This window comes from Leopardus geoffroyi, chromosome B4, assembly GCF_018350155.1.
Source record: "Leopardus geoffroyi isolate Oge1 chromosome B4, O.geoffroyi_Oge1_pat1.0, whole genome shotgun sequence".
Taxonomy (NCBI): domain Eukaryota; kingdom Metazoa; phylum Chordata; class Mammalia; order Carnivora; family Felidae; genus Leopardus; species Leopardus geoffroyi.
This window is the reverse complement of record NC_059341.1, coordinates 88,306,857-88,323,776: the sequence shown is the minus strand read 5'-3', so window position 1 is coordinate 88,323,776 and position 16,920 is coordinate 88,306,857. Positions and strand designations below refer to the sequence as shown.

At 37.8% G+C, this 16,920-nt stretch overlaps 1 protein-coding gene across 4 annotated transcripts in view; it reads left to right on the top strand.

Moving 5' to 3' along the window:
* TAFA2 (TAFA chemokine like family member 2) overlaps positions 1–16,920 on the top strand; it is a 495,541-nt gene that overhangs the window by 205,067 nt on the left and 273,554 nt on the right. The window lies entirely within an intron of this gene.

Genomic DNA, 16,920 nt, shown 5'->3' with positions numbered 1-16,920 from the left:
AGCTTAGTTCAGCCTGGAGCTCAGGGCCATGGTGGCATCCCCATACACACGCGCCCAAAGCTTAGGACATCCCTCCAACCTGGCCATAACCCACTGCATTTATCAGAAGCACCAACTCCTCCACCATGGGAGAATACTAATTAAAAGAAGGGTTTCATTGTGGTGATGATTTATAATCTTTGATTTATTTGATGTGATTTAAGCCTTAGGGAAGTTTATTGATTTTAATTTGCTTCAGCAAACATTTGTTGAGAGCCTCGATTAAGTTGAGCACTTTACAAGAACGGTAGGTCTTCCTTTTGAGCTTTCTGAGTACACTGTGTTTTGGGGTAACATTTCTGAGTCTGTTCACTTCTACAACAGAGATTCCTCCTTAGATGTAACAGTGTTTTTTTATTTATGGATTTTGATAATTCACTTTAGGTGGCAGAACAATCCGAATAATTCAAGTGCTTTTAGATTGGGCTATTTTGGGTTCAGGTGTTACTGTATTATCAGAAGTACAACTTTCAATAGGGCAACTGTCATTCAGGAAGGGTGCAGACTTTCTTGGGCTCTGTGGTTTAGTACCTGGCAGGGGATAATATTTCTGGCCTATTTCTAACAGAGGTAATCTGCATTCTGAACAAAGCAAAATACAAATTGCACATGATACCCAAGCTATGCAATGATGGCACACATACCCAGAGAGAAGCACATTAGCATATTTTTTCAGTGATGAGTGGAGCAGAACCATTTACTTCTTTGTCCTGGACCTTGATGGATTATTGGTTTGAAAAGAAGGCAGAGATCTATAGATAGAGTCCTCATTCTAAAAAAAAAATTAGTGGCACAATTGCTTTCCCCTTATTGCTTTTATAATTCAGCTACATGTAAAGAGGAAACTGCAGAGAAGTGCATTATAATTTATGAGTTGTGGAGTCTGCTGCACCAAGATTCTTAAAACCAGAATGCAAACTTGTTTTCTTTGACTTTCAAAAAGAAAAAAAAGTATTTTCTCTCCTCACTTTCAAAATAGATGCTTAAAAATTGTAGCAAAATTATGACTTTAATGACTTTTCTTATGTTTGGAGGCGGGAACCCAGCCACATAATAGGAGTTTCTGAAAGAAAATAGTATGTCCATTCTGTTCAAAAGAATTCCCCAGTTACTTTTTTGGAGCTTTTTCTTGACCAAGAGAATCACTGTGTAGCAGATACTATCTACTGGTGAAGAATGCGAGCCTCTAACCTAAATGATCTGCTTGTCTTCTCCCTGGTTTTGCTTCTATCAAGATGTGTTTATATGATGTCATGTTTTATGTAATTATTCAAATTTAAATGATTTTAGTTTTCAAACATATAAAAGAAAGTTGGTATGCTTTTGACGCTTCTACATCTATAAATATATTTCTTCGGATTAAAAAGAAATGTTTTTTGAGTCTCTTGTATACCCTGTGATCCTAGAAGTCTGAGAGCAATAGCTGTGGAAAGGAAGAAAGTGAACATTACCAACACATGGTTGTTTTACCAGAGAGCTCTTTTCCTGGAAGGACTCCATTTGATTTTTGCTTGAATGAAAACCATATGCTGAAGATCTGATTACATTTGTGATTTCATTACTATTGACCAACCATATACACACACACTTCTTTTTTAAAAAAAATTTTTTTTCAACGTTTATTCATTTTTGGGACAGAGAGAGACAGAGCATGAACGGGGGAGGGGCAGAGAGAGAGGGAGACACAGAATCGGAAGCAGGCTCCAGGCTCTGAGCCATCAGCCCAGAGCCTGATGCGGGGCTCGAACTCACGGACCGCGAGATCGTGACCTGGCTGAAGTCGGACGCCTAACCGACTGCGCCACCCAGGCGCCCCAACACACACACTTCTTAAATACTATGTAAGAACACCTTTTATTTTTATTTGATATAATTAACTCTGTTAGGACGGTAGGGTAAGTTTTACCATTGAAGAGGTTTAAGTGACTTTTTTCCCCCAGATCACATGACCAATATGTGACAGACCTTTTGTAGAGCTTAGATCATTTGACTTGGGTCTTGTCACTTTTCACTTAGGAAATATGCTGAACATGATACAAAAGATGGTGTGGCATAGGACCCCTTTGTGTGTACTATTTATTCAGTGGTCGCCAGGGGAAGCTATTAGATGCCATGAGAAAAATGATATCCCAGAGTGATGGATGTAGGCTAAGTTAGGTGAGAAGTCTTGATAATATGTTGAATGGTCCAGTGCTGTGATTACCAGTGTATGCCCCACTCAAAAACAAACAGAACCAAGAAGTGCGCAGACTTGTATCTTGCATCTAAATACAGCAATCAAAAACATATTTTGTATATAATAACTTGACTTTTTAAGCTGAAAGTGAAAAAAAAATTCTTTTGATTGTTCCTAAAAATCATAATTCAGTGGAAATAAGTGCAATTGGTTTCTTTGCCCACATTCAAAAACAGAAGCAACAAAGAGAAAGAGAAACATGCTATTAGAAGGTTAGAGAAATCAAACTTTTGAAGAGGAAGGAGCTGGTGTGTTAAAATGTGATAACTTACTGTCTTTTTCATAAATTCTTAGGTTTTTTCATTATATTAATACTGTGTCCCTGAGCAGGGGAGATTTGTATCTTACAAGTAAATATTAGAAACCTTTGAATTATTTTGACTTCTGTTCAGTAGGGATCATTTCACTTGAGTCTTTCAAAATAACCTCATAGGTGGGGAGTGGGCAAAATAGGAAGAGGTTGTTAAAAGGGCACACAATTTCAGTTATAAGGTGAATAAGGGCTGAGGATCTAATATATAACTTGATAACTATAGTTGATAAGACTATATTATATAATTGAAATTTGCTGAGAGGAGAACTTAAATGTTTCTACTCCCCACGCCCCAGTCCCTGACCCAACAAAGTGTAAATAGGTGATGTGGTGGCTCACATTTCCTTGATGGTGTGTGTGTGTGTGTGTGTGTATTTTACAGTGTATATGCTTATTAAGTCATCACCTTGTATACTTTAAATACCTTACAATGTTATTTGTCAATTATACCTGTTAAGTAACAAAATTCACCCAAATAAATTGGAAGATCAGTTGGCTTTATTAAATGATTCATAAATCAGGCAGCCCCTCATCTAGCATGTAGGAGTCCATCTAAGGAGTTGTATAAAATGGAAGGTTTTTATAGAAGGAGGGTGGGGGCAAGAAAGTTATCAGCGGGGCGCCTGGGTGGCGCAGTCGGTTAAGCGTCCAACTTCAGCCAGGTCACGATCTCGCGGTCCGTGAGTTCGAGCCCCGCGTCGGGCTCTGGGCTGATGGCTCAGAGCCTGGAGCCTGTTTCCGATTCTGTGTCTCCCTCTCTCTCTGCCCCTCCCCCGTTCATGCTCTGTCTCTCTGTGTCCCCCAAAAAATAAATAAACGTTGAAAAAAAAATTAAAAAAAAAAAAAAAAGAAAGTTATCAGCAAAAGAAAAGGATTGTTGTAGGCTAGGCAGCTTTCTAGGGAGAAAAGTAGGATGCTGATGACCTCAGCATCCTAATTTGTAGATGAACTCCTCTTTGTTTGTGGGGTGGAGAGGGCACATGTAGCAGACATATTTGGCATGGATTGACAATTTCCTCACTGACTGGTTAAGACTGCGTACCTGGGGGAAGTTGAAACTGCACTTAGATTATATATTGAGCACTAGTTGGAGAATTTGGTCTAAGTGACAATATTGGGGCCCATTTTTATTTTGTTTTGCTTTTAAAAAATTGTCACCTCCATCCCCCTCCCTTTGTTTTTGAGAGAGAGTGAGCAGGGGAGAGGGGCAGACAGAGAGAGAGGGAGAGAATCCCAAGCAGGCCCTACACTCATCACAGAGACCCACATGGGGCTAGGTCCCATGACCCTGAGATCATGACCTGAGCTGAAATCAGGAGTCGGACACTTAACCAACTGAGCCACCCAGGCACCCAAGAATTCTCCACTTTTGATCAGATTCTAAGCTTAAATGAGGGATGTGATCAAATATCTAGTCATTAGTGTCACTCTTGGATACCACTTGGAGGTTCCCAGAGGTTATTAATCCTCAGTGTGCCTTAATGTTTTTATTTAACCTCTGTGATAGTCACAGGTCATGTCTTCTAGTTTACATTTAATTCATTGTTTTTTTTTAATTTTTAAAATTTATTTATTTATTTATTTATTTATTTATTTATTTATTTATTTATTTATTTATTTAAATTTACATCCAAATTAGCCTATAGTGCAACAATGATTTCAGGAGTACATTCCTCAATGCCCCTTACCCATTTTAGCCCATCCCCCTCCCACAACTCCTCCAGTAATCCTCTGTTTGTTCTCCATATTTAAGAGTCTCTTATGTTTTGTCCCCCCTCCTGTTTTTATATTATTTTTGCTTCCCTTCCCTTGTGTTTGTCTGTCCTGTATCTTAAAGTCCTCCTATGAGTGAAGTCAGATGATATTTGTTTTTCTTTGACTGATTTCACTTAGCATAATACCCTCTAGTTCCATCCATGTGGTTGCAAATGGCAAGCTTTCATTCTTTTTGATTGCCGAGTAATACTCCATTGTATATATATACCACAACTTCTTTACGCATTCGTCCATCAGTGGACATTTGGGCTCTTTGCATACTTTGGTTATTGTTGATAGTGCTGCTGTAAACATTAGGGTGCATGTGTCCCTTCGAAACAGCACACACTACTTGGATAAATACCTAGTAGTACAATTGCTGGATCATAGTGTAGTTCTAGTTTTAGTTTTTTTAGGAACCTCCATACTGTTTTCCAAAGTGGCTGCACCAGCTTGCATTCCCACCAGAAATGCAAAAAAGAGATCCTCTTTCTCCACATCCTCGAAACATCTGTTGTTGCCTGAGTTGTTAATGTTAGCCATCCTGACAGGTATAAGGTAGTATCTCATTGTGGTTTTGATTTGTATTTCCCTGATGATGAGTGATGTGAGCATTTTTTCTTGTGTCAGTTGGCCATCTGGATGTCTTCTTTGGAGAAGTGTCTATTCATGTCTTTTGCCTATTTCTTCACTGGATTATTTGTGTTTTGGGTGTTGAGTTTGGTAAGTTCTTTATAGATTTTATACTAACCCTTAATCTGATAACTCGTTTGCATATATCTTCTCCCATTCTGTCAGTTGCCTGTTAGTTTTGCTGATTGTTTCCTTTGCTGTGCAGAAGCTTTTTATTTTGATGAGGTCCCAGTAGTTCATTTTTGCTTTTGATTCCCTTGCCTCCGGAGAGGTGTTGAGTAAGAAGTTGCTATGGCCAAGATCAAAGAGGTTTTTGCCTGCTTTCTCCTCAAGGATTTTGATGGCTTCCTGTCTTACATTTAGGTCTTTTGCCCATTTTGAGTTTATTTTTGTGTATGGTGTAAGAAAGTGGTCCAGGTTCATTCTTCTGCATGTCGCTGTCCAGTTTTCCCAGCACCACTTGCTGAAGAGACTGTCTTTCTTCCATTGGATATTTTTTCCTGCTTTGTCAGAGATCAGTTGGCCATACGTTTGTGGGTCCATTTCTGGGTTCTCCATTCTGTTGCAATGATTGGAGGGCCTGTTCTTGTGCCAGTACCATACTGTCTTGATGATTACAGCTTTGTAGTATAGCTTGAAGTCTGGGATTGTGATGCCTCCTGCTTCAGTTTTCTTTTTCAAGATTGCTTTGGCTATTCGGGGTCTTTTCTGGCTCCATACAAATTTTAGGATTATATGTTCTAGCTCTGTGAAGAATGCTGGTGTTATTTTGATCGAGATTGCATTGAATATGTAGGTTGCTTTGGGCAGTATCGACATTTTAACAATATTTGTTCTTCCAATCCAGGAGCATGGAATCTTTTTCCATTTTTTGGTGTCTTCTTCAATTTCTTTCATAAGCTTTCTATAGTTTTCAGCGTATCGATTTTTCACCTATTTGATTAGATTTATTCCTCGGTATTTTATGGTTTTTTTGGTGCAATTGTAAATGGGATCGTTTCCTTGATTTCTCTTTCTGTCGTTTCATTGTTGGTGTATAGGAGTGCAACTGATTTCTCTGTGTTGATTTTATATCCTACAACTTTGCTGAATTCATGAATAAGTTCTAGCAGTTTTTTGGTGGAATCTTTTGGGTTTTCCGTATAAAGTATCATGTCATCTGCGAAGAGTGGAAGTTTGGCCTCCTCCTGGCCGATTTGGATGTCTTTTATTTCTTTGTGTTGTCTGATTGCAGAGGCTAAGACTTCCAATACTATGTTGAATAACAGTGGTGAGAGTGGACATCCCTGTCTTGTTCCTGATCTTAGGGAGAAAGCTCTTATTTGTTCCCCATTGAGGATGATATTAGCATTGGGTCTTTCATATATGGCTTTTATGATCTCGAGGTATGCTCCTTCTATCCCTACTTTCTTGAGGCTTTTTATTAAGAAAGGATGCTGTATTTTGTCAAATGCTTCCTCTGCATCTATTGAGAGGATCATATGGTTCTTGTCCTTTCTTTTATTGATGTGATGCATCACGTTAATTGTTTTGCAGATGTTGAAGAAGCCCTGCATCCCAGGTATAAATCCCAGTTGGTCGTGGTGAATACATTTTTAATGTATTGTTGGATTCGGTTGGCTAATATCTTGTTGAGGATTTTTGCATCCATGTTCATGAGGGAAATTCGTCTATAGTTCTCCTTTTTAGTGGGGTGTCTGTCTGGTTTTGGAATCAAGGTAATGCTGGCTTCAAAGGATGAGTTTGGAAGTTTTCCTTCCATTTCTGTTTTTTGGAACAGCTTCAAGAGAATAGGTGTTAACTCTTCCTTAAATGTTTGGTAGAATTCCCCTGGAAAGCCATCTGGCCCTGGACTCTTGTTTTGTGGGAGATTTTTGATTACTAATTCGATATTCTTACTGGTTATGGGTCTGTTCAAATTTTCTGTTTCTTCCTGTTTCAGTTTTGGTAGTGTATATGTTTCTAGGAATCTGTCCATTTCTTCCAGATTGTGCATTTTATTGGCATATAATTGCTCATAATATTCTGTTAGTATTGTTTGTGTTTCTGCTGTGTTGGTTGTGATCTCTCCTCTTTCATTATTGACTTTATTTATTTGGGTCCTTTCCTTTTTCTTTTTGATCAAACTGGCTAGTGGTTTAACAATTTTGTTAACTCTTTCCAAGAACCAGCTCCTGGTTTCATTGATCTGTTCTACTGTGGGGTTTTTTTGGTTTCAATAGCATTAATTTCTGCTCTCATCTTCTGTCTTCTGCTGGTTTGGGATTTTATATGCTGTATTTTTTTTCCAGCTGTTTAAGGTGTAATGTTAGACTGTGAATGTGAGGACTTTCTTCTTTAGGAAGGCCTGGATTGCTATATACTTTTGTCTTATGACTGCCTTTGCTGTGTCCCGAGGTTTTGGGTTGTGGTGTTATCGTTTTCATTGACTTCCATATACTTTTTAATTTCCTCTTTACCTTCTTGGTTAGCCCATTCATTCTTTAGTAGGATATTCTTCAGTCTCCAAGTATTTGTTACCTTTCCAAATTTTTTCATGTGGTTGATATCAAGTTTCATAGTGTTGTGGTCTGAAAATATGCACGGCCTGATCTCGATCTTTTTGTACTTGTTGAGGGTTGATTTGTGTCCCAGTACGTGGTCTATTCTGGAGAACGTTCCATGTTCACTGGAGAAGAATTATATTCTTCTGCTTGAGGATGAAATGTTCTGAATATATCTGTTAAGTCCATCTGGTCTAGTGTGGCATTCAAAGCCATTTTTTCCTTTTGAGTTTTTGATTAGGTGATCTGTCCATTGCTGTGAGTGGGGTGTTGATGTCCCCTACTATTATGGTATTATTATCAAGGAGTTTCTTTATGTTTGTGATTGATTTATGTATTTGGGCCCGCCACATTTGGTGCATAAATGTTTACAACTGTTAGTTCTTGGTGGATAGACTTCTTAATTATGATATAATGCCCTTCTTCATCTCTTGATACAGTCTTTATTTTAAAGTCTAGATTGTTGGATATAAATATGGGTACTCAGCTTTCGTTTGTTCACCTTTAACATGGTAGATGGTTTTCCATTCCCTTACTTTCAATCTGAAGGAGTCTTTAGTCAAGTGGGTCTCTTGTAAACAGCATATAGATGGATCTTGTTTTCCTATCCATTCTGTTACCCTATGTCTTTTGATTGGAGCATTGAGTCCATTGACCTTTAGAGTGAGTACTGAAAGATATGAATATATTGCCATTATGATGCTTGTAGAGTTGGAGTTTCTGGTGGTGTTTTCTGGTCCTTTCTAGTTGTTGTTGCTTTTGGTCTGTCTTTCTTTCTGTCTCTTTCTTTCTTTCTTTCTTTCTTTCTTTCTTTCTTTCTTTCTTTCTTTCTTTCTTTCTTTCTTTCTTTTTCTTTCATCTTTTCTTTCCTCAGAGAGTCCCCCTTAAAATATCTTGCAGGGCTGGTTTAGTGGTCCCAAACTCCTTTAATTTTTTTTTGTCTGGGAAACTGTTTATCTCTCCTTCTCTTTTGAATGACAGCCTTCCTAGATAAAGAATTCTTGGCTGCATATTTTTCTGATTCAGCAGATTGAATATATCCTGCCCTCCTTTCTGGCCTGCCAAGTTTTTGTGGATAGGTCTGCTACAAACCTGATCTGTCTTCCCTTGTAGTTTAAGGAATTTTTTTCCCTTGCTGCTTTCATGATTCTCTCCTTGCCTGAGTATTTGGTGAATTTGAGTATGACCAGTTTGTTTGTTTGTTTGTTTGTTTGTTTTTTTTTGACGGTCAGTTTTTGTTGAATCTAATAGGAGTCCTATGTGCTTCCTGGATTTTGATGTCTGTGCCTTTACCCAGGTTAGGAAAATTTTCTGCTATGATTTGCCCACATAACCCTTCAACTCATATTTCTGTCTCTTCTTCTGGGACCCCTATGATTCTGATATTGTTGCTTTTTAATGAGTCACTGATGTCTCTAATTCTTAAATCATGCTCTTTTCCCTAATCTCCCTCTTCTTTCTCCTTCATTATTCTCTATAAGTGTGTCCTCTATATTGCTGATTCTCTGTTCTGCCCCACCTATGCTTGCCACCGTGGCGTCCATTTGAGATTGCAGCTCAGTTATAGCATTTTTTATTTCATCCTGACTAGCTTTTACTTCTTTTATCTCTGCTGAAAGGGATTCTAATCTATTTTCAACTCCAGCTGGTATTCTTATTATCATGATTCTAAATTCTGGTTCAGACATCTTACTTGTACCTGTGTTGGTTAAGTCCCTGGCTGTCATTTATTTTTGCTCTTCTTTTGGGTGAATTCCTTCATTTCATCATTTTGAAGGGAGAAAAGGAATTAATGAGGCAAAACAAATTAAAATTAAAAAATATGTATAATTAAAGAATTAAATTTTAAGTAAACACACACACACAAATTGAATAAATGATGCTAGATCTTAGATGTGTTTTGGTCTGGGTGTTGAAAGCAGCTTTATCGATTAGAGAAAAAAGGGGAAAAAAAGGAAATCATTTGAAAATTTGAAAAAATGAATACACTGAAGTATATACTAAAATGAAAAGGGAAGTAAAATAGAATTTGTAAAAATTTGCACCAAAGTAAAAAGTATAGTAGAAAAAAATTAAAGAAAATATATTTAATAAAAATTGAAAATTGAAATGAATTTTTTCTCTTTCTGTATTAAAAAAAAGAAATGAAAAAGAGAAAAATAAAAAAAAAGAAAATTGAATAGATGGACTGGCGAACAGACAAATATGGCTGAAATTACTTTGTTTTCCCCTACAAGTCAAACTATGAAGCACTTTATAGTCCATAAAGTAAGCAGGTGGAGAGATTTGTGTTCCTGAACAGTGAGGTTGGCCCCATTGGGTGGGGCTTAGTGTAATGGCTGTATTCTCCACTAGATGGCGCTGCTTAGCTTAGTGGGGTGAATTGTTCTGGCGCTTGTAGGTGCCTATGTGCACGTGCGGGAGTGGTGAAAATGGAATCACCTGGCCACCGAGTCTCTAGTGTCAGTACTCTGTTCTCCCAGTCAGCAATCACACACCTGTCCTTTGTCTCTGGCTTCCACCCACTCCCCACGTTTACACAGTCAGTGACCAAGCCCCAGGCAGCACCTCCCTCCTGAGTTTTGTCTCAGATGTGGCTGTTTTTCCTGATCCCTTACTTCTGAGGGACTGTGGCTTTTACCTGTTCTGCCCCTCTGCAGGAGTGTCTCATCGAGCAATGGCCAGGTACCATCTGCTCCCAGGAATGTTTGTGGTCCTGTGCTGCTGCCGATGCTCAGAGACTGTGGCTGGGTGCCAGCCTGCCCCAGAAAAACTTCACAAGATAATGTAGCAGCAGCGTTTCAGGGATTATGGAAAATCACAACACACATCTGGCACCAGGCTTCACCCCCAATAACCTTGTTCCAGCACCAGTGAATGTGGTTGTTCTCCCCAGTCCACTGAGGCCTTTCCCTGTGGGGTGGCCACACAGCTTCTACCAGATGTCCTCCCATCAAGGGAACTGCTTCTCCCATGTGGCCTAAAGAACCCCGGACTCTACTCTGCTCCTGGAAATTTGCCCTTTCCACCAGAGCACTGCCAGGTATTGAGCTGTGGAGTTTCAGACTCTGTGCTCCCCCTATTTATAGTCTTAATGGAATTTAAACCCTCTCCTTTCTCCATTTTTAATTCAGTCACCATGGCTGTTTCCACTTTTCCACTTTCTCTCCAGCTGCTTTTGGGGGGGGGGTGCAGGAAGCACCCCCCCGCCCCATCTCCATCCTCTCTCCGCAAACAAAAGCAGCTTCCTGCCCTCCATGGCTTCTCTCTCCCCCCAGTTCACTTCTCCATGCTGTGTACCTGCTGAATTCTGTGGTTCAGGTTGTGCAGATTATTGTGTTAATCCTCAGATAAGTTTTCTAGGTGTGCAGGATGGTTTAGTGTTGGTCTGTCTGTATTTCATGCACACAAGACACACAAAAAACTTCCATGTTGTTCCCTAATTTGTTGTTGTTTTTTAGACATTTTTGTCTTAGGGAGCTCACTTGTTTGGTGCTTAATGGCTGTAAATACATGTTTAAATTTTTTGAGAGAATACAATGCACCAGGGAGATAGCTATGATTACTGTAAACAAGATGACTCCCAATATTTGAGTGCACTTTAGAGGCATGGTCTCCAAGACCCAAACCAATCAGAATCAAATAAGTCAAAGAAGCACTCCTATGGAAAGAGTCACCCTTTAAAGACAAGCAGTTTGTTCTTATGGAGTTGATTTTTAACTTCCCCAGAAGTGTTAATCCAGGCAGAGCAGGTGCTGGTAGACACAGTACAGATATCTCTTTGCCCGACAAAAAAAATAATCAAGAGCTATTTTATTATAAAGGACAACTTTGGCTAGAAAGTTGGAGGATCTTTGTTGGGCTGCTCTTGCTTTAGCAGCAGATTGTGTAATAATTTTAAGAATTAAGGAGACATTCTTGATCATAGCCTTATTTACATTTATCCCTAATCAGGGAAATTGTGACCTGCCAGAAGAAGTAAGTCCTAAATTGAGAAAGTCACCTGGCAGGTCTTTTTTAACTCAACAATGTAAATTTAGGGAGTCAACCAATGGGGTGTCTTATTTTGCTTGTGAAAAGTTATGGGCTCAGTTATTTCCTAGACTAAAATAAAACAGGTTATACACACCCCGCCCTAGCAGTAGCCTGGGAGATACAGAGGAGGGCACTATTCTTTTAGGCCAATGTCAGTATAAAAAAAAGGAAAAGAAGGAGAAAGTGTTCTATGTTCAGTATGAAATCTTGATCTAGTGTTTTGGACAGAAGCAGTCCAGCTCAATGTCAGCCACTTATCTGCCTCATTAATTTCATTTGGAGATCTCTAGCATCTTCTAGTGCAGCATTGTCAGTGGTCAGGAACACTTGGTAAGGTCCCCTTTAATGGCATGAGGGCTGTCTTTCTCTGATAACATTTTATAATACCAAGTTGCCAGGCTGTAGACGATGACCAAAAAGTTCTTTTGAGTTAGGATCTAGAAAGGCTTCTTTAATCCATTGATGACAGGCTTGAGCATGAAATATTAGAGACTTATAATAGCAGGTCATGCTAGCATGAGACAACAGGGGATCAGTAGAAGGCTGTATACTGATAGAATTTTAAGAAGGTTTTTGAGGTTCCTGTGATTTCTCTTGTCAAGTAGGTGCCTTGATCACTGGAGATAGTGGAAAGTGCCCCCCAACTGGGAAATACATTTTTTAACAGTTTTGAGGCCTTCAGCCTTGGGGCAAGAAAGGCTTTAACCCATCCAGATAATATACATAAAATAACGAGAACATAATTGATAACTCATACTAAGTGCAGCTACATGGAGTCTACGTGCAAGTGTTAAAATTTTATAGACGTCTTTATACCAATGTTTATTCATAATTTGAGTCATCTGAAATGTACCGTAGTGGATGAAGGAATGCAAAAACTTAAAAAATGGCGTTTGTTAGGGAATTGGTTTGGGCGTCCCCTAGCCCTGACTGTTTACTGAATATACGACCATTATTTGCCCATATTAATTTTTTTTTCAGAAGCAGATTGTTACCAGGTCACAAGGACATTAGAATGGCAAAAATCTGGCAAGGAGGAGCCATTTTTGCAGAAGTGAAATGGGCTTTATTTACATTTGTCGTCATCTTACAAGTATAATCTAAAAAAATGTAGTGTTTGATAATATTTCCTATGTAATTTACATAGTAAATAAGCCTAATTAGTTTAGCAAATCTTTTGGAATATTTCAGATCAAAAAGGCATTTTTTTTTCATTTTTTAGAATTTCATTTTGGGAAGCTTGTCAAAAATGTCAAAAAAGGTTTTAAAGTTCTCATCTAAATAGGATCACCGATCATTATGAAACTTAATATTTAAAAGGTATACAAACTTATAACAGCCTTATCAAAAAGCAGCCCAAAGTCCAAGAAAACTTTGTCCTTTTAGCAGAGAAGACCAAATTTTAATTTTAGAACAGCTTAATTTTGATATTAAAATTTTTAAAAATAAATTTATTTTAATCTTACATTGGCCATATATTAAAAAAACTTTTTAAAAAAATTTACCTCTATTTTTTCACAATATTTTTAATTAAGCTTTTAGTTTTAATTCCAATATAGTTAAATACAGTGTTATATTAGTTTCAGGTGTACAGTATAGTGATTCAACAAGTCTATACATTACTCAGTGCTCGTCAGGAGATGTGTACTCTTAATCCCCTTTACCTGTTTCACCCATTCCCTCCCCCACCTCCCCTCTGGTGACCCTCTGTTTGTTCTTTATAATTAAGAATCTGATTTGGGGCGCCTGGGTGGCTCAGTTGGATAAGCCTCTAACTTCGGCTCAGGTCATGATCTAGTGGTTCACAAATTCAAGCCCCACATCAGGCTCTGTGCTGTCGGCTCAGAGCCTGGACCCTTCTTCAGATTCTGTATCTCCCTCTCTCTCTGACCCTCCCCTGCTCACACTCTCCCTCAAAATAAATAAACATTAAAAAAAAATTAAAAAAAAAGAGTCTGATTTTTGGTTTGTCTTTTTTCTCCCCCCTTTGTTCAACAAACCTGATTTTTTATCTTATGTTTTTTCTTTAAACCAGTCTCATTTTTAGGACAAGATTATTTTTTCCTTAGCAAAAAAAGTACCTCTTCCTCATACCTCTTTTTTTTGTTTGTTTTTATTGAAAATATCTTGTCTTCCTGGCATATGAAGATGTTTATATAATTTTTATAGTTTAAATAACATATTAATTAGAATTTTTAACCCTTAGGAAACTTGATTCCTGGTGAAAGTCAAGCAGTAAACAATAGTGATGGTCTGTCTCGAGCATTTATTTTTAAATTTGCAAATTTATGAACATATTTTAAAATTTCTAGAAGCATATTCCTTTACCATTTTTTCAAATTACAACATTAACATATACAAATATTTACAGTTTTTCTGTAATAAACCAAAGGTAGATAAACCTATGTTTAGTAATTAATGTTCCATTATTTTCTTTTTTTTTATATATGAAGTTTATTGTCAAATTGGTTTCCATACAACACCCAGTGCTCAACCCAAAAGGTGCCCTCCTCAATACCCATCACCCACCCTCCTCTCCCTCCCACCCCCCATCAACCCTCAGTTTGTTCTCAGTTTTTAAGAGTCTCTTATGCTTTGGCTCTCTTCCAATCTAACCTCTTTTTAATTATTTTCTTATTTGAAAATGATCTAGACATTTAATGAATTTACCTCATTATTGAACTTAGCAAAACTTTTAAGTTTTCAAATTACCAAAAAAAAAAAAAAAAAAAAAATGGAGAAGGTATTGTTAGGAAGATTTTCCTCTGTCATTTGAGGTCCTTCTAGTTGGACTAAGAGGTAAATTGACATGAGACAAATTTACTGGAGAAAATCAAATTTAGTTTTCTATGTACAATGAATCCACATAGGTGTGAAATTCCAGAGTCTGTCAGGCAACATGAGGCTTACAGGACACCTTGAGTTAAGGAGAGTGGTCGGATCTGGGTATACAAAAGGAAGGGAAACAGTTAGCAGGAAGGTGACAGGAGATCTTCAGGAAAACAAAGGTTCCCATGTTACACAGATAAGTTTCTGAGGTACAGAGGAGTTTCTGTTAACAGTTCTTCTTCTGGTATAGGCAGGCATCTGGGGGAGAGGTAAAGATCTTTTCCTCGATCTGCTGGGTTTTGATTGCCTTTAACTCGAAGTAATCTTTATGCTGAAGTGGTCCCTCTTGAGATGGCTTGCTGGTGTCCCCCACACTATTTAGAAAATTGACCTAAAATTTTTAATTTAATCTACTTAACAATTAGGTTTAGATTACTCACAAAAACTTGATTAAACTTTAGATGAAGTCAGTTATTATTTTAAGCTGTTATTTAATTGGTCTTATAAGAGATAACATAAATTTAGTTGGTTAGTAAACTTAGGTAGAATAAAAGTTTTGCATTTAATGTTGGTAACTCTGAAGACATGTTTAATTAAACCATCAATTTCAAACTTGCCTTTCTATCAAATATTTTTTCAGATATGTGAACTTGAAAAGCATTTTGTTTATTTCTATTAATTTTTTTGAGTTTTAGAATGCCCATTCCTTATAAGTGCTTGTCTTCAACTAAATAAAGCTGTTTTACAAATTAATTTTAGCTATACCATCCCAAGGTTAGAAACATATTTACAACACAACTTGTATACAGACACACTGTATCTGTCTATGTATATGTATGTGTATCACACATTGGATCTGAGTTTGTTTTTGTGGTCTAGATGGCTAAAGCTTTCTTTTACTTGTGGAGAAGACTTAAGATTTGTATTTTTCTTTGGCAAGTCAGGTTTTAAAAGGCCTTTGGCCATTGCTTTTACTTCATAAGAATTCCCTCCTTGCAATGGGCATTTTTAAAGAGATGGGCTAGATAAGAAGTTGCTGGAGAAGACCAGACAGAACACTGAATATTTACATCCTAAAGGCGCAAGGAAAAAAAATGCAAGCACTTTCTAGAAGGACTTTTGTTCTCTTAAGGCCAGAATTTTAACAGTACTTATGAGCCTTTTGAGATAAAATGACGGAGGTTTTGAGATTGGTAAAGGGAATGGTGGTTTTTGAATTGTTTTTGGAACTACACTTCTGGTTCTGTGAAGACAATAGATTTGTAAAACAAGGACAGATGGTTTTAATTTCTCACACGATTGGGTTGTTGCTTAAATAATAGCAAAGTACTGACACATCCATCCATCCATCTATGAGAAAGTGTTGTTTTCCTCTGGGCACATTTAGCTTAGTGGAGAAGGCCTAAAATTTCCATCAGGGTCTGAATATCAGCTTTCAATCTGGCCAAATTTCTGACTATAGATTATTAAAAATTTTTAAATCTTGAGGCACCTGTGTGGCTCATTTTGTTAAGCCTCTGACTTTTGGTTTTGGCTCAGGTCAGGATCTCACAGTTCATGAGTTCGAGCCCCACATTGGGCTCTCTGTTGTCAGTGCGGACAGAGTCTGCTTTGGATCCTCTGTCCCGCTGTCTGTCTGACTCTCTCTCTCTCTCTCTGTCTCAAAAATAAACATAATTTTTTTTTTTTTATTTTAAATACCTTGTCAGCTTTTAGCCAGGGCAAGCGGTAAAGATTTTTGGCAGTATTAAACAACCTTATGAACCCAGGAAACATCCTCAAAGAGGGTGTGAAAAATACTATTTTTACAAGATCTAGAGCTACTCCCAAAGAAGGCCAAAGAAAGAACTGACAGTCTGCATGTCACAGGCGGGCAGAAAGCCAAGCCATATTCTTAGAGTTAAAATGAGATGAGCAAGAAAAAAATTAGTTATTCTCAGGTAAGAAGGGATTACTAGCCTGTGGGTCTGGATTTGGAAAGGAAAAGATAATGTAAATTTTTATTTCCCGGTATTAACTGAGTTCAGGAGATTATTTAAAAAGAAGAAGGAGAAGGAAACGGAGAAGGAGGAGGAGAAGAAAAAGAAAAAAACCTGTTGGGAATCATCTCTATGTTTAAAAAATATTTTACTGTGGTCCTTGGTTCAGTCTTTGACCAAGGAGTGAAAGATCTCTCTGAAGAGGGTTGCCTATGACCTCAGGTGACTTTATTTGAAAAGATAACTATCTCTTTAGAGTGGAAAGACAGCTCAGAAAATTAGTAGTATGAATTAGTAGTACTAATTTTGTACTACCAAATTAGTAGATTGGGTGTTCCAGTAAAGAAGTGCTGAGGAGGAAGAATTTCCTCTGCCCTTAAAGGTCCTTCTTGCCGACTAAGAATCAAATTGATATGGGTCAGATTAACAGAAGAAAATCAGATTTAATAGTGTATTTATGGGGAATCCACATGGACATGGAATTCCACAAACAGTGAGGCAAAATGACATGAGTAAGGAGAGGGATGGGGGTCTGAGGATACAAAGGGGAGAAAGACT